The sequence below is a fragment of the Vitis vinifera genome, chromosome 19, assembly GCF_030704535.1.
Source record: "Vitis vinifera cultivar Pinot Noir 40024 chromosome 19, ASM3070453v1".
Lineage (NCBI taxonomy): Eukaryota > Viridiplantae > Streptophyta > Magnoliopsida > Vitales > Vitaceae > Vitis > Vitis vinifera.
Genome location: NC_081823.1, coordinates 4970030 through 4985158, shown reverse-complemented (window position 1 = coordinate 4985158; position 15129 = coordinate 4970030).

Genomic DNA, 15129 nt, shown 5'->3' with positions numbered 1-15129 from the left:
AACAAGCATGAATTTCTCAAAGGCGTTAGCATGGCAATGAGTTGATTTCATGGTCTTGAGATCACAAATTTTTGTAGTCTTTAATCATCAGCTATCCACCCAATCCTCAACTTCCCATTCCATAAAGAATTTGCTTCATTTGTGAGTAAGGAGGTCTTTCTTTGTTTGTTTACTTAATTCTAAATACAACTTAAAACTCAATAGTATTAAGTTGTTGGTTTTTTCTAATATTTTATTTTTGTTAAGTATTAAAAATAAAGAAATATCAATATATTTGTAGACCCCCATTTTGGGAGCACTTTCTTTTTGAATTTGTTGCAGCTTATTTGGCCAGATGGAGCATTTCTAGGAGGCCACGTGTCGATCCCTGATTGGCTATCATGGAATCAGAACAGTGTTTTTGAAAGCCAATCAGAGATTGACACCTAGCAAGGAGGAATCTGCAAAAGCTGCAGGTTGTTGAGGGGTAGCAGGGCAGCTGCAGGTGGGTACTGGAGGTGGAGTGCTTTTCAGGTGGTGCTTTTCCATTTTTAGAGGAGGCTGCAGAGAGCTTTGGGGAAGAGGAGCTTTTGTTTGGTTTTAGAGAGGACGGTTAGGGACATTTTAGGGGGGCGTCAGGGAAAGAGGAGGGGGGCTTCCATTGCCATGGTAGAGATTTTCTTGGGAGGCTGTCGATCATAGAGAGAAAGCAGAGAGAGAACAGAGAATAGCTGGAGAGGAAAAACAGGGAAGTTTGAGTGGGAGCAGAGAGGTGAGTTTCTGGGTTAGCAGAGAGAGAGGTCAAAAAGGAGGATGAGGAAGCTCTGAGAGAGGAAAACACTATAGAGAGACACTTTGGAGAGAGATATTTTGAGAGAGGGAGAGAGAGTGAGGTAATGCGAGAGGGTAATGTGTTTTCTGGTTGCTGAGAGGAGCTTTTTGGGAGTACCTTGAGAAGCAAGACAGAGAGCAAGAGCTTAAAAAAGGAGATAACAGAGGAAGAGAGTAGCTGCAGGTAAGTTTGAGGTGAGTTTCTTGCTTACTTTGATTCATATATTTCTCATCTCTTTCCCATTTTGATTTACTCTACATTGCTCGCCAATTTGAGTTGGATAATATGGATTACATGCTGAATTTATTGGTTTTTGGATCCTTTCTTATGCTCTGTTGCTGTTGATCTTACTGTCATTTCTTGTGGTTTGGTTTGGAGCTAGTGGGACTCTGTTTTTCATACACTCTGTAAGTCTAGCTTAAGATCTCCTCACCTGTATGAGCCCATGGATGTCACCTGAAATGAGGCTTTATACATTCATGCTTTACCTGATTCCCAGTCCATCATTCTCTCAATTTTCACTCTGGTCTCTGCCTTTGTTTTCATTCCTTTGATTTTGCTGTGGTTGTGGTGTTAAATATCTCATTTGGGATTGGCTATCATGGTTTGGAGGTGGGGTGTCTCTGAGAGAGCCTCATGAGGGTCACTTTCCATACAGTTGAGTATTTCTGAGTGCCTGAAAAGCTATGTAGATCACATTGGACGTACAGAGGAAAGAAACTTGAGCTAAATCCTCGTGAGAATGCGTATATTGTGAATGCTTTGGCCGATGCCTTTACTGTGTCTATAGATGCACCCTTTCTGCTGAATCTGGAATGTAATCACCACACCAATGACAGTGAGGCTCTTAAGGAGATTGTGCTGCACAATGGACTGGAAAAAGACAGATGACCTTCACCATGTGGTCCAAAAGGTCAAATCTGAATTGCATGAAGCAGTACCTGTTCTTCATGTGGACATTTATTCTGAGTTTGGGTCATTATTGACTCATTGCTCAGGGAGTTGTTGAATTATTCTACTCAGAATTGGTGACTGCCATACCTGGGCATTAGTATTGCCTCTTGACTGCTGATGGTTCATGCATCTATACTGCTGGAGTTGAGCAGGGTGATCACCAAAATGGGTTGTAATTCAGGAAATCGAATCAGGAAGTCCTTCTTGGAAGACTGTGATCTTCGTCATGATTCAAACTTCATACGCATTGAAACTACATGCTACCCCATGGGAGATTGTTGTGCCACCCCCTCTAGATGTATTTTCAAATTCGAATCCTCAAAGTCAAGCTTGAAGAGTTCATCGCCTTGGGAATCTCTCAGTTTCTGGGCATGATACAGAGGAGGCAGTTATACTGGACCTTATGCCAAACCCAGGTCGTGGTGGGTACATACCCCATTAGTGCCCCAATATCCTTTTTGGGCGTTTTTGTGATGAGAACTCTTGTGCTCGAAGAAAGTCTTTTAGCAGGATACAATCACTAAAAGAATGATGGCCATTGAGGAAATGGCATGCATGGATGCTCTCTGCAATGACAAGACAGGAACATTGACCTTGAACAAGTTGACTGTTGACTGAAATCTTATTGAAGTGATTACAGAAAGTGTAGAGCACTCCTCAGGTGACGTTGCTTGGGTTTCATCCTCTTGTAATAGTGGTGATAATTCCATAATAGCTACAGAAGGTTCTAGTTACATACAGTGAGGGACCATAATGAAACAACAATGATGAATGGGTGTTTCTCTCGATGGGTCCCGCGCATGCTTTATAATGAATGGGAAAAGGTCATGGGATGTTACAGAGGAAACTTACTCAAGGAAATGCTGTAAATCTGTGGAAAAGAAAAACTGGGAATAGGCAACCCGTTCAGTCATGCATGGCTCCACATCTCCGTACCCATACTTCTATTTCCTAACACCCCCAAACCTGTTTTCCCTCTCACTATCACCTTCATGTCCATCATACCCATCTTCTATCTCATTCTCTCATCATTCATCTTCATCCATTAATTTCCCCTTCACCTATTCCACAATCCTCTCGCATGCATGCATCTCATGCATACGATCCCTCACCATTATTCCTATATTCTCATCCTTCCAAACTCATCAACACAACACCTAACTCTCATACCCGTACCCATTTTTCACGCCCCTCATACTAGCTTCTCCATTGTACACTTCACATTGCTTCATCAACCACCTCGTCCAACAAATATGTCACTGTCATCCCTTGTCTTGATGGTTTCCCAGAAGAAGTTCCAAGACCCAAAGAGATGATGTCAGGGTTCAGGTTTGTTCTCGGTATCCCTACTGGAGAAAGAATAAGTCATTCATGCAAAGGTCTTCAAGGTGTTGAAGTGACTTAGAGAGCCGAACCTCCATTTTTTTTATATATTCAGTCATGAGCATCAAAAAGTAAGCCCAATGAAAGTCTGGGCTGTTCTCACTGATTTGGGTTTGAGACTATGGAGAGACCCAGGTGATAAGTCCAAGCCGCCAACAGCCCATATGCAAGGAAAATTCCCTGTGCGTTATAAAATGGCAGTATTGGGTGGGGATTTCACGTTTGCACAGTCATCACGGTAACTTGCAAATCTGGAAAATCTTGAACTCATAAAGCTCATCAGTCAGGTTATTGAATATTTTGCAAGTGATGCAAGAAGCAATGGAGCTCAGGAAACCAGGGTGAGGCTGAAAAGGAGACTCTACACTTGAAAGTTGCTGAAGCTGCGAATTGAGAGACAGGAAATGAAGCTAATTGATGACCTGGCCATGCAAGCTGTTGCCTGTCTTTAAGTGCAATCTCTTGTTACGGAAGATGTTCCCAAGGAGATTTTGAGCCAGGAAAGAGAGATTGAGATGCAGAGGGAAGATCTTTTGTCGAACCCAGAATATATCAAACCCTAAATCTGGAAGTTGACTCAGTTTTTCTCAAATCAGGCTCGCTGTACTAAGAAAGGAAATAAGAGAAAGAACACTCCTTCAAAGTGGGCCAAAAATGGGATCTTCTCTGCATGGCCACCATCCTTATGCTGCATGTCACTTCCTTTCAAATCCCTTCCTTGTGATTTCGAAATAAAGATTTCCTAACCCTGTTTTCAAATGATTTTCCAATTTTCGTTTTTTTTTAAATGATTTCAAGTCATCAAAATTTTCATCCTTAGAGTCTTTAGGTTCCACAAGACTCATTTTCAATAAAATTTGGCCGCCATTTTCTTTTCGGCGAGCCACTTTCGAATTTTTTTTCATCATTTTAAAACGTTTTAAAATAAACATGAATTTAAATTCCGTAGTTCCGAATAATGGAATTTGTGGAATTAATTCATGCAAAAATAAACGGGCTTTGGTGGGGCCCCACATATGTGATTTATGATTGATCGATTGATTGGTTGATTTGATTGCTATTCATATATGATTTATTCTGCTCTATGATATGCATGTGACTATTCCTTAATTGTGCACTAATCTCACTTCTTGATAGCGCATTGAAGATCGTTGCCCAGGTACGCATCTGTTCTTATTCTGGTCTTGCTATATGCATGTTTTGATACTCATATGTGCATGATTGATTCGAGTATTCATTGATTTTCTCATTGATTACCATGTCAGCTTCATTTTATTAGTAGAGACCCGTTTTTAGGGACTTAGAGGGGTGCTACGGTCTTTACCGTACCTTCCCGATAAGTAATCTGACCCCCGAACCCGATCCGGTTTTTCGCAGATCACCTTTTCCAAAATAAGGAGTCACACTTAGGGTTTTTTCTTTCTTATTTTGTTTACCCTTTAAAAATAAAACAAAAATAAGTGGCGACTCCAAGTCATTTTCAAATAATCAATAAAAATCATTTTTTTTAAATAATAAATCGAGCTCGTCATCGAGTGGGAAACGCATTCGAGCCATCGAAATGCGGGGTCCACAATATTACTTTTAACATTTTAAAAAGCTAAATATTTTGAATTTATCTAGTTAGTAAAAATAAATAAATAAATAATAAATTAACAAAAAGTATAAAAATTAACAATTTGAAATATAAAAATAAGTTGCTTTTAGCAAAAAGTTAAAAAAACAAACAACATCTAAAGGTCTGTTTGGTTGGTGTTCTCAAGAATTGTTTTATATTCTTGAAAACAAAAAACAGTAAAAACTTGTTTGGTTGAGAAAGTTGTTTTTGTTTTTCTTGTTCTCCGTGTTCTCAAAATGACACTTTTTAGAGAACAAAAAAATGTTGTTTTCTCCGCTTTTTTACTATTTACAAGAAAAAAAAACCATAAGAGAACAACTATTCTCCGTGTTTTTTTTCTTCCCGTTTCTCAGTTTTGTTATTCGAATGAGATTTGAGTTTTTTTTATCATGTGTTATTAGTTTTTTTATTTTTCCCGTTTGGATGCTGAGAAAAGTGGGGAACAAGAAAGAAAACAAAAACGAAAAAAATTCCTGATTTTTCCCATTTCTTAGTTTTGATTTTTCTTAAGTTGTTTTGTTCAAGAAAAACAAAAAACCTGCTTAAGGACATGAAAGATAGAGAAAATCGAGTTGCTTATTGAGAGGGTTTTGTAGGTGATTTTTGTCTCAGTTTTGAAGAAGATGAAAGACGGCAGAGTGTGACAATAGCAATATGTAAATAAGGTAGTAATATTGGATAAAGACTTTTCTCAAGATTGGAACGGTGAGAGACATTTTTAAGGGATATGAGAGTCATTTGTATGGATAAAATGGTTGGTAAAAAAAAAATGATATGAGAGTCATTTGTATGGATAAAATGGTTAGTAAAAAAAAAAATTATATATAAAGTGAAAATCAATTGGTTAAAGCATATTGGTTGGTAAAATATATTGGTCAACACAAATACACCACCATCTTGGACCATGGAATCCCTTGGAAAGTGACCATCTTCAAACTTCACCTTACTTTCATTTATTTTCATGTCCTATTTATTTTATTTACAAGCTTGTTAGGTGAAAATTAGTTGTAAATTAAAAATTTAATTAATTCTTTTTAAAACTTTTTATCTCATCTTAATTGAATATACTATAATTTTTAATAAAATTAAAGATTAAATTAAGAAAAAAAAACGTTAATAAAAATGATTTTATCATGATTTATTTTTTTAAAATATAAAAAAATATTTTTATTTTAAAATTAATCAAACTATTATCATTTTTATTTACTTTTCTTTCATTTTTCCCCAATTTTTGTTTCAAATTTTATAAAAACTAAAAAAAAGTATTTAAAATCTAATTAATATCAAATCTATTTTTAAAATTTTAAAATAAAGTAATTTTTTTTTAATTTAAATGAATTGTGTATATAAAAATTATTTATAAATTTATAATATAAATTTACTTGAAGAAAACACTTTATTAATTGGAAAAAAAAACATATTTTTTGTTTTACTTGTTCTAAAAAACTTTTTTATCAACTCAACTAAACATGTTTTTTTTTTTTTTTTAAGAAAAAAAACTTTTTTTCCAAAATTTAGTTCCCAAACATAATTTTTTTTTTTTTTCTAAAAACGCCAAAAACTGTTTTCCAAAACAGTTTTCAAAAACAACAACCAAACAGGTCCCAACTCTCTAATGTGTTTTGTTTGAAATTTTAATGGGGTCTAAATGTTTCTGATACATTAAGCGGTTGTTTGGTAAAATTTAATATTTATTATTTAATGATTTAAGTTAATTTGTTGTTAAATTATTCTTAGTTTGTTAAGTGATAACTTATTATTTGGTTTTTACGTTAAGTATTAAGGTTATTCAATAAAGTTAACTTGAAATTTATTCTAAATCACCAAATTAACATTTTTACCCTTGTTCGTTTTAACAAATATTTATCATTATTAATTTTAACTAATATTTATTTTTACTAACCTTAAAGAATAAATTTATTTGTTAAATATTCATATTTGAAGTATAGGAGATATATATTGCAAAATATTTATTATAAAAAATGAATTATGAATGTGAAGTCATAATTGTAAAATATACTTTAATTATATGTGGGCAAATAAGACAAAAAAAAATTAATATTATCAATAAGTTTACTATTTAATATGTTTGGAAAATCAACTTAATGATTCAATATAACTTAATAAATAAGTTATTAAGTAAATTAAATATATTTGATAAAACAACTTAATATCATAACTTAAAATAAAAAATAACTTAAAGTATTAAATTAAAACAGTTAACTTATTCTTAACGTCAAGTCTTTTTTCTTTTTTACCTATTTTACCCATATCTAATGATTTAGAATAAATATTAATTTAATTTTACCACATAACCTCAATACTGAAAAAAAAAAAAAAATTAAGTCAATAACTCAAAAATAATTTAATATAAAATCAACTTAAATTATTAAGTTCTATCAAACATCCACTTAAGCTTAATATTTAAAATTATTTTTAACTTTAAATTGTGGTAGTAAGTCTCTTTAATGATTTAAATTAAATTATTAAATTACATTAAATTGTTAAATGGATTTAGCCAACACTTTCTAAATCTTGTTATGTTGGAATGTAAGTATATAAAAAATATTTAAAAAAAAATATATTCTCATTTGAAATATGAAGTTGGAATGATATAATATTAATTTTTATTCCAAATTAAGAGGAAGTTCAGAGAAATTTAGTCATATTAACACTTCCAAAAACAAAACAAATGTCACCCAAATTTAAGTACTAAGTGTTGCCCACCATATCCCCAAGTTGCTTTGTCTTGTATGTAATAGAAAATGAAATGATTCAGAAGGCATAATTTTAGAACATTGTTTAATTTTTTAATTTATATGTCACATCATATTAATTTTTTGATAGGCTAATAGAAGAATATTCTAATTAATGATAACCTTATACATTTTTCTTTGAATCAAAACCCATTGAAAGACTTAAGTTTTTTTCTTTTCAACAGAAAAAAAAAAAAAGAACATGTATGAACAAAATATTGATATGTAGCTTGAACATCAGTCATGACAGAAGAAGAAAGGGAATGTAAAGAGTGGGTCCACCCTATCTTCTTCCTCCTCTCTATACCATCATGTAGATTCATGGAGGCTTTAAAATAACTCCACTGGCAGTCCTAAAGTCATTTAGGGTTCCCCGACAAAAGAAAAATGAGGTCATGCTGTGTAGCTTATTGTTCAAACTTTTATTGAATCCTTTCTTCATGGTTTCATTGAGAAGGTTTGCCCATACTTGTCATATTTCTACACCCAAACCATTAGATTCTTAGTAAAGTTCATTCTCCTCCCCTCCCCTAGCCATTTGATGAAACAATTTGTTATTCTTGTCTTCCTTCTTAAATCTAGTAACTTGCAGCTTTCGGCCTTCAAGTGACATCTTCTAGACTGCTCAACTGCTCGCTTCTTTGTCTATCATCTCATGTAAAATCTCTTCCTCTCTTCCTCTCAATATATGGAAATTTGATTACATGAACTCCAATCATGTCGGATCATGTCTTAACCCTAGAAAAGGAGTGACAATCATAATATCTACTGCAACTAAAATTTAGAGTATGTTTGACAATATTTTTATTAGAAATTTTTTTTAATGAAAGTGTTTTTCAAAAAATTATCTCTCAACTACTTTTCCATGAAGTAAGACTAGAAATAACATTGCTACCCCCACTTGCTAACAGTACCATACACATGCGATTGATGTACATATGTGACCCTTGCGTTGATCTTACCTTCGTTGTCTACCCATATGTGGGTCGACTCACAAGAAATGTAGCTAGCCCATCAACTAACTCTTCATGTTTGAACTTGTTGACTTGCTCTTACTTTATTGTTATTTATACACTATCTTAATTGATGGACTTGGTAACCTATGTGAATATCCAGATGGATAGAGACGGATCCCTTTCTACATATATAGCCCCACCCCTAGATACATACATACTATAAGTGATTTTTAAAATTTTGTACATTTCTTGATTTTTCTTCAAAAACATTTTTTATGCTAAAAGTACTTTCTAAAACTACTGTTGATTTTACCATCTATAGGAAAGTCAATCAAATATTTCTATGATTGGGCTGGTGACCTCCATGAAGTGTCATTAAGCATTAGGTAAAATGATCAATATAGATTATTATCATCTTTTTGGATGAAAAGGGCTTTTAAGCCCAGTGGAAATGAACTGAAAATTTTATTTGGTCTTAACCAACAGGCCCAAATCTGGGCTTGTTAGTTATGGCAAACAGATGGCATTGGGCCAAAACTCAAAACAGTTTGTATGAATTTCATGGGTTTGAGATGATGACCAGGAGTACAAAGTAATAATTTTTTAATTCTTGGCTTTAGAATATTGAATATTTTACCATCCCCTACTGAATTTGGATTGGCAAGAATCAAAGGGCCATGACTGATCATGAAAATGATGACCAAAAAATCCAATGGGTGGAAAGTAATAACACTGGCTTTTTTATGAAGAGATTAGAATCTAGATCAGCTGTTTACCCTCAAATGGAAAAATAAGTGACAACAACTAATATTTAGTAATTTTGAAGCTTCATATTTCCATTATCGGCCCTGCATGATCCAAGCACAAATGACCTTTCTCTCTTGCTTTTGTTTGGATTATGTTGGAGGCTGAAATTACTTGTTGAACTTCTCCACCTTAGTGCGCATTCCTTCAAGAAGAAAAGAATTGATTCATTTGCAAGCCTGTGATATTATGAAAATATAATATTATGAGAAAAAAAAATTCCTCAAACTTGATTTAATTCTCACCCACCAAAGAAAACAAATAAAGTGTAACCTCGCATGATTTTAGTAGGATTACGATTGAAATTTGAGGTTTGAATATTATAATGTGTTTAATGAGATTGTGAGGTTAGATAACTTTTCATATATCCAATGTCAAAAACTTTTTCTTCTAATGATGATATTTTTGTCAAGATTCATAGGATTACAAGACTACTAAATTACAAGGTCAAATAGGTAAATATCATTTACGAAGTCTCATGTATAGATATCATTTACTCTAATTTAATGGAATTTTTTGATTTTAAAATAAGCCTATATAATTATGAAAAATTCACGATATATTTTATATCAAGAACTTCTTTATTACATTTATATTTTAGGTAAAAAGATAAATATTACTTAAATCTGATTATTAAAACACTCTTTATCATTTTTTTCGACCTGTCTAGTCTTCTACCTAACAAAAAATGAAGTAATTCTAGTATGTATATATATTTATATGTTTAAGCATGTTGATAATATTAGAATATTGCTTATTTTCAATTACTATTTCCCATCATTTTAATTTTTTATAGGCAAATACGAGAATATTCTTATTAGTATATCATATCATTCTATATTTTTGCTTTGGATCAAAGCCCATTTGAGGAACTTTAGTCTTAAAAAAGATACATGTATGGACAGGAAAATATTGATATGGGGCTTGAACATCAATCATGACAAGCGAAGAAAGGGAATACAAAGAGTAGGTCCATCCTATCTTCTCCTCCTCAATACCATCATGTAGATCCACGGAAGCTTTAAAATAACTCCAAATGGACAGTCGTATAAAGTCACTGCTGTGTAGGGTTACCCTATTGAGAAAAGAAAGTGGAGAAAAATGGAAGTTTGTTAATGATGCAACAATGAGGTCATGCTGTGGGAGTGTGAATCCAGAAACTGAGCCAACTTGTCACTTGAAGCCTCTGGCTGCAGTAGGATTTTGTGATTGGTGCTGTCATGGTGCCCAATTGCCACATGGGTGTTCTTGGTAGATTCTTTAATGCCACATGATTGTGTCATTATCTATGAAATTTTGTTTATAAAATTTGGACCCATTTTGATACGGTTATAACTTATAAGAAGGGGTTGCTATTTAGTGTACATATTTCACAAGTTCTCTCCAGAGAAGTAATTTCTAGAATTTTTTTTTTATTTAAAAAAGACCCTTTAGGTTTAATGCCTATTAGGTTGGATCATAATGTGAGATAATTGAAGGGTTTTGATAAATGAGTCGACATTTCTTTCTCCAATAAGTATAACGTTGGTAAACCAAATGAATGAGTTAAAATAACTTAATGACTTAATTTATATCAATTTGAAATTTTGTTGTAAATATAATTTTAAATTTAAGTAAGAATAAGTTAGCTTTAAGTATTAAATTAAAATAATTAACTTATTCTTATTTAAATCTAAAACCATATTTATAAAAAAGATTTGAGGTTGATATAAATTAAGTCACTCATTTTAAATTATTAAGTCATTAAGTTACTTTAAATCATTAATTTCAATCTTATCTTCGTTTTGACAAACTACTAAATATTAATTATAAATATCAAATCATTGGAAAATAATATTTTTGAAAAATTATATCATGTTTTATATATGAACCTTTTATTTTAGAAATATTTGATTAGAAGGGATGATATAATTCTTAAATTGTAAATATAACATTTCTCATGTTTTTACTTAAAAAGTAACTCATTTGTCTTTTATCATTTCAAGTATTTACATGTAAATTTAAAAAAAAAAATTATTTTCACAAGAAAATAGTAAAAGTATTTTTATCGAAATGAAACTGCAAAAAAAGGACAAAGAATTAAATTTCAAAAATTAGGTTTTCACATACCATTTTAATCAAATAACTCTTTATTTTAATAACTCGGATGAGTTATTTCTTGGTTTTTGGTTTAGTTAGAAAATGAAGTTAGAAGTGAAAGTCATAAGTTTTAAAAATGGTATTATAAAAGTATTATTAAATATGATTTTTTTTTTTCATAAGTCAAAATAGAACAAAAGTGATATTTTTCTTTCATATTAAGGTATTTAATTAGATCTTAAGTTCTTTAAATAAAATTAATGAAATTGATATAAAATCTCTTATGAAATTTGAAAAAAGAACTTTTAACTTCTTCCATCCAAACAAGGCCAAGCATAGTTGTTAGTGTGCATGCACCATAAAGATATTTTAAAAGTAAAAAAGCTTTATAAGGCAATGAAAAGACTAGTAAACAAAACATTATTACTTTATTACACTTCATGAGTTTATTCATAATCATTTAAGAGACCACTGTGACCAGACAATCTTGAATCAGCAGAGGGTGGAATCCCATGGCATGGCATATTCAAAAGTTTAAGGGAATGGAATTGAGGAGAAGCCTGGTCCATGATTTGAAATTTTATACTTAAAAAATTTGTAATAAAGTTGAGGGGGACTCACTAGCTTTAATACCAAATGAAAATTTTAAGAAATTAATACAAACAACATATTTCACACAGCCAGAAGACAAAATAAATAATTGAAAGGAATGTGAAAGAAAGCAAAAGAAGACAAGCCAATGAAGCAGCTTTTCTCAACCCATTGTCTTCAAATATTGTAGGATTGTAAGAAAGTTGTGCAAGGCATGTGGGGGTCCCAAAATGACTCAAAAGGAATGTTTCATCAAAGAGGGTCAAGTATCCATGTCAACTCCACCCATGGAAGAGAAGACCAATTTGGTGACAAGACATGAGCCCCCCCCATTAGTCAAATTCTTATTTACTGGCTCACAGGAACCCCCTTTTCTTTGTGGTGGAAAATGCCACAGTTTATCCTATTTTCAACTCACAAAATTCAAACAAGTCAATCAAAAGAAAGAAGGTCCTATAAGGCACATACCCAGAAAAAAAACAAAAAAAATCTCTATCTCAAGGAAGTCCAAATGGGTCTGTCTTCCAAAATTCAAAAAGAAATATAACAATAAAGAGGGGGTGTATTTGGATTAGGGTTGGTGAGGATAGCAAGGATTTGGACAAGTTAGTGAAGGAGAAAACTTTAGGGTTTAGTTTTTTATATAGCCCATTATTTGGACTTTAAGATTTCATATTTTATGATTATCTTCTTGAATGGGGCTGTCAAATCCTTAGAACTAACTTGAATATCTTATGTTGTCACTAAACCATCTATCATATACATCTTGTTAATTATTAGAATAATAAACAAGGGGTGATATATGGGCTATTTTTAAATCATTTATTTGCATTATTTTAATTTTCTAGGGTTGAAAACCATGACCTACTGTTCCTTTGGAGCCAGCTTTTTAAAAGCTAGAGTACCATCTTTTGGTTATTGTTTATCAGATACTCTAGCACAACAAAGTGGAGTCTTAGTTGGTTTCGTATGAGGAATATATCAATGTGTGGGGGTTGAAGTCGGGATAAGGTAGTATTTTATAGTGAATAGGCAAAGTATGCACTTTATAAATGAAGCAAACTAAAACTAGGCAATTGTATGGTACATGGTATGCAATATATTAACATCCAAAGAATATTCGTGGAAAAATATCGAATTATTAGAAAAGTTAGTGGCATTATTCCAATGGATATCTTTGATCATTTATGAGTTAATTATACCTGTTACGTTTGAGAATATTTATAGTTAAAGGATTCTGCACAGATCAGCTCATTTTCTAATTTGATAAATAAAAAATGTATGAGCATATGAAGAATCGAGTCATTTGATCTATATGACAACTTTATAATATTATTGAATCCATGATAGTAAATTTATTATTTATGAACAAATTATTTATTAACAAATACATAATAAGAAAAAGATAACTTCAATAATTATTATAGTGAGGAAAATGTTTATGTGTAGTGCTTTATTGTAGTGGTTTTTATTATCTTGTTGACTCGATTTTTTTTTTTTCTTCCTTTTGGTATTTTTTTTTTGTCATTTCCTTTGAAGACCTAATAATAGAATATTAGGATATTAAGTCATTAAAAAATGAAAATAAAATTCTCATTCTTAAAAGCTACACCCCCAAATTAGAAACCCACTCACAAGGAAAACCTATCAAATTTGAACCATCCAATGTGAAGTGTCACCTCTTGCACAAGTCAATCTCCAAAATCATATCAGTTGACTACTCCTCAATGGTTATAATCTCTTGACTTCCATCTATGCCTTTAAAAAATTGTCCCATTTGATGTCACTCACTCCTGGTCACCATTTTATCACATCACAAATCCAATTAAATGCCAATTTAAAACACTAATTAAACCATATATATTATCAAACTCATCATACTCTTGTTATTTTCATATGATTCTTTAAATTTATTTTTATTTTTAATATAAAAATTAAATAACTTAAAATTTCTGTATAAATTTTATCTACATGAAAAAATGTTTTTTTTTTCATTTTTAGTATATTTCAAAACCAAATATAACTTAAATTATTAAAAATATAATTTAAAGATAAGAATAATTTAAACATTTTTAAAATTTTAATTAAATAAAACTATTTTTCGTATTTAAGAAAAAAATACTATAAAAATTATAGAAGTTTATCCAAATGCTCTTAAAAAAATATAAGAAGGTCTTCCAAATGGGACGACTTAATCGTATTATTTTTCAATAAACTCATCCTACTCATCCTACTCTTACTCAAATGGTTGTCTAAATCAAAGTCATAAATAGTACACACAATATAAGATATATTTTTTTTCCCATGAAACAAACAATTTGATGGATGATTTTTTTAATATAGAGAAAAAGTGAAATTAAAAAAAGAAAAGAAAAGAAAAAGAAAAATGGGCGGCTAAAACGCGGTTCATGATTTACTCTAGTTTAGGGTTGACTTAAAGGGGGGTTTGAATTGAGCAAAAAGAAAACATGTGAATGGAATGGGAGTTGGAGGCAACACATGGTCACCCATTCTCAGCTCACTCACCCCTCCTCTGCCTTGTCTCTTCTTCTTATTTTGTCCCTTTCCACACCTCAGCCTTATCACACTGTGACATAATTTTGAACCCACAATTCTCCACTCATCTCTCTCTCTCTCTCTCTCTCTCTCTCTCTCTCTCTTCTCTAAATGCCAAGTGAAATTAAACAACAATATTATGATTTATTAGAAGTAAACAAAGAAGTAAACAAAGGAGTATTGGTTTATATTCACATGGGAATGGAGATATTATTTTTAGGGTTTATGATTGGGTTATATATGGAGGAAATGATTATCAGTGGGTGGAGACAAACTCTATTTTCAGGAGTTCTCATGGATGGATGAGGGGAAGTGGGACAATCCAATAAGGAGACTCCAACTATGAGTAGTAATTGATGGTGTTTGGGAGACTCCATGGACAGTTGGGAGTCATTTTATGGACTTTGAGATTCTTTTGAGAAAAATAATTAAGCTTATTTAATTACTTTAAAACTAGTAATAAATGGAATGATATCTAGGTTATGGGTCAAGGCATAGCTACACGTTGGGAGAAGGATTGTTATAGATATAACAAAAACTCACCGATGAAAGAGGGTATAAAATTGAAAGTGGTTAAGTATCGTTAAAGTCTCGGGATGAGTTAAGACTTAGAGGTGAATG